Source organism: Solanum pennellii, chromosome 9 (assembly GCF_001406875.1).
Source record: "Solanum pennellii chromosome 9, SPENNV200".
NCBI classification, from domain to species: Eukaryota; Viridiplantae; Streptophyta; class Magnoliopsida; order Solanales; family Solanaceae; genus Solanum; species Solanum pennellii.
The window spans coordinates 66,323,948-66,334,965 of record NC_028645.1 but is presented as its reverse complement, the minus strand read 5'-3'; positions in this window follow the sequence as shown (position 1 = coordinate 66,334,965).

Genomic DNA, 11,018 nt, shown 5'->3' with positions numbered 1-11,018 from the left:
CAGATACCTGAAGTTTCTTAGGTCTAGCAGGTTATTACAGAAGGTTCGTGGAAGGATTTTCATCCATAGCCTCACCATTGACTAGGTTAACCAGAAGATGGTCAAGTTCTAATGGTCAGATGATTGTAAGAAAAGCTTCGCTGAATTAAAACTAGATTGACTACAGCTCCTGTCTTGACTCTACTAGAGGGTACAAATGGATATGTGATCTATTGCGATGCATCTAGTGTTGTCCTTGGTTGTGTGTTGATGCAGAGAGATAAGGTTATATCTTATTCCTCTAGAAAGCTTAAGGTGCATTAGAAGAACTATCCAACTCATGACATCGAGCTGCTGTGGTGTTTGCACTCAAGATATGGAGACACTACTTGTATGGTGTTCATGTAAATGTGTTCACCGATCATAAGAGCATTCAGTATGTGTTCACCCAAAAAGAGTTGAATCTTCTCTAGAGGAGATGACTTGAGTTCCTTAAGGATTATGATATGAGTGTGCATTATCATCCTGGAAAGGCGAATGTAGTGGCTGATGCTCTTAGTAGATTTTCTATGGGTAGTGTAACCCATGTTGAGGAAAAAAGAAAGGAGCTAGTTAAGGATGTTCACAGGCTTGCTCTCTTTGGAGTTCGCCTTATGATCATATTAGACAGCAGTGTGACTTCACAATGGGGAAGAATCATCTTTGGTAGTGGAGGTTAAGGAAAATCAAGAGAGTGATCTAATCTTGCTTCAACTAAAGGGTGCAGTCAACAATCAGAGAGTGGAGGTTTTCTTTCAAGGGGGAGATGGTGTACTTCGCTACCAAGGTAGATTGTGTGTTCCTGATGTGGGAGAGTTGAGGGAGCATATTCTTGAAGAAGCTCATAACTCCAGCTATTCTTTTCATCCAGGTGTCACTAAGATGTACCGCGATCTGCGGGAAGTCTATTGGTGGAATGGCATGAAGAGGGATAGAGCAGACTTTGTGAGTAAGTGCCCTAATTGCCAGCAAGTCAAGGTAGAACATTAGAAACAAGGAGGTATGACTCAAGAGATCGATATTCCTACTTGGAAGTGGGATGTGATCAATATGGATTTCATCACAGGGTTACCTCGTACTTGCAGCCAGCATGACTCAAGTTGGGTGATAGTTAATAGGATGACTAAGTCTTCTCGCTTTTTGGCGTTCAAGACTACATATTTGGCAGAGGACTATGCCAAGCTTTACCTTACTGAAATTTTGAGGTTGCATGTGGTTCCTTTGTCTCTCATCTCAGATAGAGGTCCTCAGTTTACCTCTAGTTTTTGGAAGTCATTTCAAAAAGGTCTTGGTACTCATGTTATATAAGTATAGCATTTCATCCACAGACGGATGGGCAGGCAGAGAGTACCATTCATACCTTAGAGGATATGTTGACAGTTTGTGTGATTGATTCCAAAGGTAGTTGGGATGATAACCTTCCTCTTATGAGTTTGCCTACAATAATATCTACCATTCCAGTATTCAGATGGCTCCTTATGAGGCTTTATATGGGTGTAGATGTAGATCTCCTGTTTGTTGATTTGAAGTAGGTGAAGCACCTTTGTTAGGGACAGATTCAGTCCACATCTCACTCTTGAAGAAGTGCGTGGGTGACCCAGCCTCTATAGTGCCACTAGAGAGTGTGACGGTGAAAGATAGTCTTTCTTATGAGGATTTACCAGTTGATATTCTTGACCGTCAGGTTAGAAGGTTGAGAAACAAAAAAGTCTCTTCAGTCAAGGTTCTGTGGAGGAGTCAGTACGTAGAGGGAGCTACATTGGAAACAGAAGCAGCCATGAAAGCCAAGTATCCGTACCTTTTTCCTTCCGATTCCACTCAAGCTTGAGGTAATAGTTCCTCTTAAGTTTTATAGTCATTCATGCGTAAATACAGTTGTAGAATCATGTTTCCTCAGTTTGTACGTTCATTTTTAGCGTAATTGCATGTACTCAGAACACAATTAAGTCAGAACTCAGTTCTCAGTGTTTAGTAGTAGGTTTGCATATCTCTCCCTCTATTTCAGCTAGTTTAGTCTTCATTTGAGGACGAATGTTCCCAAGGGGGAGATAATGTAACACCCCATAGCCAAAAAATACCAAAAATTAGTTTTTCAAAAAAATCCGTAGGTGCTACTAACGGTGGCATCGATGGACAGTAGCCTGAACCACGGTCTATCCTGCACAACCATCGATGGGATCAGAAACTCCCAAAAATTTCAGCCTAGAAAAATTGGTTAAGTCTTGGACGACGGACGAACTTACGGTCCGAAGGTCAAACGACGGTCTGTAGTCCATGACCGTCGATCAAGACTCCCTTCAACCACTCTCTGACAAGAGCTATGGATGACCAGCATGGTTCGTAGGTGGACCTACAGTCCGTATGTGGAAAATTTGCAGCCAGTTAAGGGGAAATGCAGTTGGGTCAACTTAAAATTATCATAACTCTTAGCAAAAAATTAATTAGGTCTCCCATGACCTTCCCACAGATATATAATTGAATTATATTTCCATAGTCACCGACCTTGCTACAATCAGTCCTCTGAGTAAAAAGTTATGCCCATTTTAGTAAAGGACTGTCGAAAAGACCCTCACGACAGACCCAACGATGGGGCGTCGGGCGCACGACGGACCGTCAGTCATGGCCGTCGTGAGGCCCTACAGCAACCTTCCCAAGGGTCTTTTTGACCTTTCTTACTCCGTTTAAACCCTAATTTACGTCGTTTTGACCCTAAATCATCAGATTTTTATCAGTTTAAACCTAGAAACATAATTAAAACATATCCAAGTGAAATGATTAAATCAAAACATAGAAAATTAGAATCAAGAGAGAAGAAACAAGCTCAAGAACCCTAGTTCAAGAACGCAACAAGCTCCAGAAGTTCTTGCCCCGAAACATAACTATTTTTCCGTGGATTTCATCACCAGGTATGTGGGATTTCACTAGTGGGTTCCTTTCACCCATTGGGTCCATAGTTTCAGTCAGTTCTTGATTCTCTTATCATGATTAATCCTAGGGTTTCTAGAACTTTGATATAACTCCATGAATTAATTAAATATATGTTCCAAATCAGATTATAATGTTATTACTCAGATTATCGCATGAATTTAGAACCCTAGCTTTGTATTTCTTGAGTTCCTGAATTTCACATGTTAGGTCATATATTTCAGACACTTCAGATATACATGCTTCAGTTATAATTGCATAATTACCAGATTAATTGTTGCATTCTCACTTTGCATGTTCAGTTTCGAGCTATCCAGTATTTACAGAAATTTAGATATAATCATTTAATTTACATAATTGATTAGGTGTAGCATATTATCGAGTTGGACTTGGGTTTAGCGTACCCAATAGTCCTTGAACTACTAGTCGAGTATGTTGTAAGTCCCCTCTATGGACAATCAGTTTAGTGATCACGCCAGCATGCCTTTATACCTTTGAAAGGGTATATTTTGTCATTTCGATGGCGCGTATACATCGGACTCCACATTTAGCTCATGTGGTTTTATTATCGGTTATTACTAGCTCCAACAGTTTAGTCAGACTCTCTGCATTGACCATTTATCCGTATATTCAGTATTAAGTTTCAGCATGTTATAAATTGGTCATTGCATCCAGTTAGCTCAGAAATCAGCACATCACGTTCAGATTATTATACTTATTTTTATGCTTGTTCAGTTATGCTTAATTTCGGTTGTACTCTATCCTACATGCTCAGTACCTTTAAAGTATTGACGCATACATGCGCTACATCTTCTCGTGCTGGTTTCAGGTTCTCAGCATCTAGATCAAGCATAGATCGATTTCCCGATCTCCAGTTCAGCAAATTCAATGGTGAGTCCTCATTCTTTGAGGACAACAGTCATGAGTTTCAATTCACTCTTCAGTCATTTAGTTTCAGTTTTTGCTAGATTTAGTTGGGGCTTATCCCAGTATTTCTAATATAGTTTAGAGGTTATTTTCAGACATAGTTAGATTCAACTTAGAATTGAGTTTATATTTCTTTTGTATTAAACTCATTATTTTAAAATATCTCAGTTATAGAATATGGGTATTCCCCATCGTTTCATTTTAAGTATGATTTAGCTTCCGCAACAGTATATTATCTTTAGTATGCTCATGATCATGCCAACATGGTTAGCTTGGGATCACTTGTGGTCCTAGGTTCCGTGTCCGCGTCTCGGGGGTAGCTCGGGGCGTGACATATGTCAAAACAACCCAAAGAATTCCAAATAATATATTTCAAAATTAAATTCATCTAACCCAATGAATTCCAAATAAGCTATTTTAAAATAAACTTTATAAACCAAAATAACACAATATTTTCAACATATACATTAAACTATGTAAAAATAAACATCATACAACTTCAAAATAAACTAAAATACGATCAAAGAATTCCAAAAATATAGAAGTCTAACAAGTCAAATTGATACACCTACTCCTCATCACCCTCATTCTCCTTATCGGACTTATCATTCTCATGATCCTCACTCTCTTTATCAGACTTATCATTCTCATCACCCTCTTGATAAGATCCATCACTGCTGACCGACATGGAGGAAGAATATTTCCTGATTCAAAAAGAAAAGTTGGTTGTTGGTAAAAAATGTCACTTCTTTACCCAATGCTTATATTGGAACATCTGGAAAGTAATTCCTATAACGAAATTCAAAATAAGCAATGTTATCAGAAATTACATATGATGTAACTATTTTTGACCGTAAGTACTTATAATTAATGTTATAAAAATTGTACTGTAGAACTACCACATGTTCCCCCTCAGGGGTAAAGATCTAAGAGGAACCTGCGGGACTGTGATTTTTTTATTCTTTAAATATGAAGTATAGGTTAAATGAAAAATCATTCAATCAACATTTAATGAAAATTTTCAAAGATCTTTGATGTGTTTCAACGACAAAGAGACTTATAATGTAGCAATTAAAAAACTATTTTGAGTATTTTGTCCTATAGCAGTATTATTCTAAAAAATATCACACGTCACAACACCAAGTTCAGAAACCCTACTTTCTAATTGTCCATATTAAAAGATCAAGAACAATACATTAAATAGACAATGGTGCTGCAAGTTGTGGTGATCTACAGATACTGATTGGTGCAATATAAATTTGCAGGATGTGCATTTACAACATTAATATGTGTTCTCTTTTAAAATATAGAGACATTAAAAAAAAGCAACCTGATATTTTGTTGAATTGAGGTTTTCAGCCTTCTGTTTTTCAATCAGCTGGCTTGTAGTTTCACCACTGAACTTCAGATGCACAAACTGAAAAGTATTTTTAGTTGAGATTCCGTCACTAACTGATCCACTCATAATCTTTTCTTATGAAGTAGTTCCTTTGACACCCATTAGATGCATTGTATTCAATGACATAGTTTATCAAACAAAAAAGATCTGGTGACGAAAAATTACAGTGCCCATTCTCTTAAAATGTAAAACTAGAACAAAAGAGACTTTTAGTGGCATTTAATTTTTCTTTTAGCAACAATAGTTATCTCCACAAAAATGTTTAGCGGCATTTAATCTATTGTCATTGAATCCAATATCAATAAAAACTTTAATTACATCTATGTAGAGTGCCATTAAAGACCAATAATATTGCCAGTAAAGTTTTCATATTTATAAACTAGGTAAATTACCAGTGTGAACTGTATGTTACTAAGCTCACATTGATCATTCGGTACTATTTGGATATTCGATATATACACTACATTGTCAAGATCATTTATCATGAGGCAATCCAAAAAATCTTAAAAGTGCTACATATTTTTTCATTGGGCTCGATTTTTTCATTTTTTTTTGTTTCATTCTATTGTTATAAGTCCTGATATGTTATTTTTAGAGTCATTAATTTATGGTTATAATATTAATTGTTAGTTTTTACTACATGTTTTAAATAATGTTGTTTATGTTTTTCTAAAGTAATTGTTATAAGTATTTATTAGTACAAACTATATGTAATTCAAACTATGCAATTTCACAAATAACTTTTTTTACAAAAGATTTATTTACAATATTCTCCAACAAAAAATTTTCCCCTAGAAGAGATCAAGACTGAGGATTTATATGATATATTTTGTTGTCATAATAATGTTAATATTAATAGGAGCAAAAAAAGAAAGTCAAATGATAGAACTAAAACTAGAAATTAATTAAAATACAATAAAATACAGAATTATGACTATTCTCTCACACCAAAGTACTTTTTTAATACTTTTTCCCCATTATCCCTTATGCCTCTTTCATACTTTTCAAGGATCCTTAATGTTTTGTTTGTGCACATCTTCAATTCCAAAAAATTATAATAACTATATTACATATCAAATTTTGATTTTGGAAGATTTCATCTTAATTGTCAAACACATAATGACTACATATTACCTATTGATATGATTATTGATCCTTTGCTCTTGATAAACACATTAGTTTTATAAATATATTTTCTTAAAAAAATTAATATTGTGAAATTAATTTATAGTGTTTTACTAACGATATATGCAAAGAAGAATATTGAGAAAACATTTAATGGATTCTCTAATTAAAAACACTATGTAACCACGGTAAAATAAAATTACGTAAACTAGGATAAAATAGTGTTATCATTTGGAATTTTACCTTTTCTTTTAATAGAACAAATGATAAACTAGAATTGAATAACCTCTATACTCTTGCAAAAAGATTTATATAAAAAGACTATAAAATCAAAATATAAAAAAGAGTTAATCTAGGAGATGTTAAATAAGAATATTATAACCGGGTGAAGCGCGAGCCCATTTACTAGTTGTATTAAAAAAATATGACAAGTAACTGTCCACGTGAATAAATATTTTGATTTATGTAGAACTAAAATAATATTAGTTTAAAATTTAAGTGGGTTAATATTTTTTGATAAAAATCTATATCAGATCATTTGTAAATATTCATGAGTCATTTGTAAAAAGATTCACCCAAAATCTACATTCTCAGACAATGATCCTCATCCTCAATTGTGATTTATGCCTTCAAATTGCTAATATCAGCTTTCTCCTCGCACTCTCCCCTATTAAGTTGTAATTATGTTGTAGATTCTAGATAAATCAAGTCAAAAGTTAGTTAAGAAGTGGTAATCGATAAAAAAACTCGGCATTTTTTTATTTTGATGTTTTGACCTTAGGAGGTCGGTATCCTTATTTTCAATTTTTGAGATTCTCACATTCGGAAGTCAGTATTTTTATCAAATAATTTATTTCAAAAACAACCCAAAGAATTGCAAATAAGCTATTTCAATATAAAATTCATCCAACCCAATGAATTCCAAATAATCTATTTTAAGATAAACTTCATCCAACAAAAATAACACAATAATTTCAACATATACATTAAACTATGCAAAAATAAACTTCATACAACTTCAAAATAAATTAAATTAAAATCAAATAATTCAAAAAATATAGATGTCTAACATGTCAAATTGATACAGCTAATCCTCATCACCCTCATTCTCCTTATAAGACTTATCATTCTCATGATCCTCACTCTCTTTATCAGACTTATAATTCTCATCACCCTCCTGACAAGTTCCATCACTGCTAACCGGACATGAGGAAGAATATTTCCTGATTCAAAAAGAAAAGTTGGTTGTTGGTAAAAAAATGTCACTTCTTTACCCAATGATTAAATTGGAACATCTTGACAGTAATTCATATAACGAATTTCAAAATAAGCAATGTTATCAGAAATTACATATGATGTAATTATTTTTGATTGTAAGTACTTATAATTAATGTGATGAAAACTGTACTGTAGAACTACCACATGTTCCCCCTCAGGGGTTAATTTCTAAGAGGAAACTGCGGGACTGTGCTTTTTTGCATTCTTCAAATATGAATTATCGATTAAATGAAAGACCATTCAATCAAAATTTAATGAAAATTTTGAAAGATCTGTGATTTGTTTAAACGACAGATAGACTTATAATGTAGCAATTAAAAAACTATTAAGAGTATTTTTCCATAAAATCCACATTTGTTAGTATTATTCTCAAGTCACACGTCACAACACCTTGTTCAGAAACTCTACCTTCTAATTGTCCACATTAAAAGATACATAACAACGCATTTAATAGAAAATGGTGTTGCAAGTTGTTGATATCTGTAGAGACTGGTTGGTGCACTATAAATTTGCAGGAGGTTCATTGAGAGCATTATATGTATTTTCTTTTAGCATATAGAGACAAGAACAAGAAGCAACCTGATATTTTGTTGAGTTGATGTTTTCAGCCTTCTGTTTTTCAATCAGCTGGCTTGTAGTTTAACCACTCAACTTCAGATGCACAAACTGAAAAGAATTTTTAGTTGAGAGTCACTGACTGATCCACTCATATTCTTTTTTTATGAAGTAGTTCCTTTGACACCCATCACATGCATTGAGTTCAATAACATATTTTATCGAACAAAAAAAGATTTGGTGACAAAAAATTACAGTTCCCATTCTCTTAAAAAGTAACACTACAACAAAAGAGACTTTTAGTGGAATTTAATTTTCCTTTTAGCGGCAATATTTATCTCCACAAATACTTTTAGCGGCATTTAATCTGTTGTCATTGAATCCAGTGTCACTTAAGGCTTTAATGACATTTATATAGAGTTCCCGTAAAGACCCATATTATTGCCAGTGAAGCTTTCATATTTAATGATACATTGATCATTCGATAATATTTGGATTTTCGATATATAAACTGCATTGTAAAGATCATTTATCTTAAGGCAATACAAAATTTTGTAAATTTCAAGAACAGATAAAGAATAACATCAAACATTAAAGAAGAGACCAAAAATCCTCGAACAACAACACTCCCAAGTAAAGTGAACCATCACATCTATGCAAGAAATTAATTAACTAATTAAAATGGAGGACCTTCATCACCTTTCTTATGACCCTAAATTGGTTATTAGTATTGTAAATATATTCCTCATCGACTCAGAATAGTCATTACTATTCCTTAGTTTTCATATCATCAACCCAACTTTTTTGGAATTGAAAAATAATTATTTTTATGGTTATATTATGCAGTTACAAAGAATTAATGTCATTATCAACAAATCAGTAGGCGACACAATTCATAACTGGATAGTCTAAACCAAAATTTTTACACATAACGTATTAAAATCTCAAAGCATAATTTTCTGAGTGCTTGTACTCATAAATATCCACAAATAATAATAAACACAACCTTACTTTCCTAACAATCTAGAAGAAAAATACATGTTGCTTAACATATTTTTCAAGAAGATAGTTTGTCGGTATGTATCCAATCAACATTGAATCTAATGAAAATTAACTATTGTAGGTAAAGTATCTTGCACTTTTTGTTTATGTGCATATTTATTGCCCATAAAAGGTATTTTTGTTTTAGTGTATTTTGGACATTTGTTAGTTTCAACAAAACTTGATCCCTTATTATGCCAAAAAAAAGAGATGAAGAAATATGAAAAATTAGTTAACTTGCGATAAAAGAAGTGAATTGATTGTCTATATTCTAATATTCAAAGGCTGAAATGGCATATATAATGTTTGTACCTAAGAATGAGGAATCAAAATAATATACTAACTGTGGCAAAGAAGAGAGCAATTTGTTTGGTTATTTTAACAAACTTCAGCATTGATTGTGTATTAATTATCACATATTTATTATTCCGTGCTATCAAATATTGCACAACCCACAAGAAGTTTTCCTAAAGAATATACAAATAATACTATAGAAATAGATAAAATAGAAGATAAATTTTTTATCATCCTAACTGGAATTTTTAACAAAGTTTTTTTTTTTTAAAAAAAAAAAGACACAAAAATAAAATATTTTTTTTGCAATAGATACATTAATTACTATGACTTATAGTAAAAGATTAAACTTCATTAGATAGGAGGAAGAAAACTTTGAGGAATGAAATACACTTCATAAGAAGCTTAATTAATATATCTAAATTGAACTCTCCTATAAAGAAAAAAACCTACAAATAATAGTGGCAAAAATAAATGATTTTGACATTAAAGAACTAAATATTATGAATTGTACAATTTCAACAGTATTATGATTTATGGACTGAGAGGTGAAAGAGTAATAACGTCACATTGCGATTAAAATCATTTTTCTTTGTTTATATGAAGAAACTTGTAGCATGGAAAGAAAGAAAAGGCCGTTTTTCAATCATTCTTGCTGAAAATTTTAACAAAATTTTAAAAAGGTCACAAAAATTGTAAAGAGAAATTGACATAGTTTCATGAATAACTCGAGTTATAGTAAAGATTATTCTCTTTGAAGTAGGAGGAAGAGATTGACATAGTTACACGACATAGTTATATGTGTGTGTGTGTGTGTATATATATATATATATATATATATATATATATATATACCTAAAACTGGGACTTATTTAAGTGGAAATTATTGTGTAGATTATAATTCTCTCTGAATTTACCTCAATTCATATGTATAACTAGGGAAATAAATAAAAAATAGTAATAGAAACAATAACCAAACTCAAACAACGTCATGAAAAAAAAAGAAACTTAATACATCAACTTTCTTGTGAAGAGGTCAAAAAAAGAATTACAACTTGGCTTTAAAAAAAGAATGCATTCAACAATGAATAGACAAGAAAATTAAGTCCGTGAGAGTAGGACAACTTGTCTCACGATCATATGTAATATGGGAAGGATCAGTAGAGGAACTTGTGGTGCTGCCAGAAATAAAAGAGAAAGATAGGTCGATAAAAAAATAAAAGTTAATCTACTAAAATATACGGTATGATAAAATTAAAGGGAGAATAATTGCAAGAAAACATGAAAAGAAAGAGTTAGGAAGGATGATTTACAAAAAAATCAGGAATGATAAATGCCTTGAGCAATGTTTATAGGTGCTTGTTCATTGTCACTTTTGGGATCGGGAACCTAGTAAAAATCATCAAAATAGATAAAAAGAATTTATTCAAAAGCTAATGTTTATAAAATGAGTTTA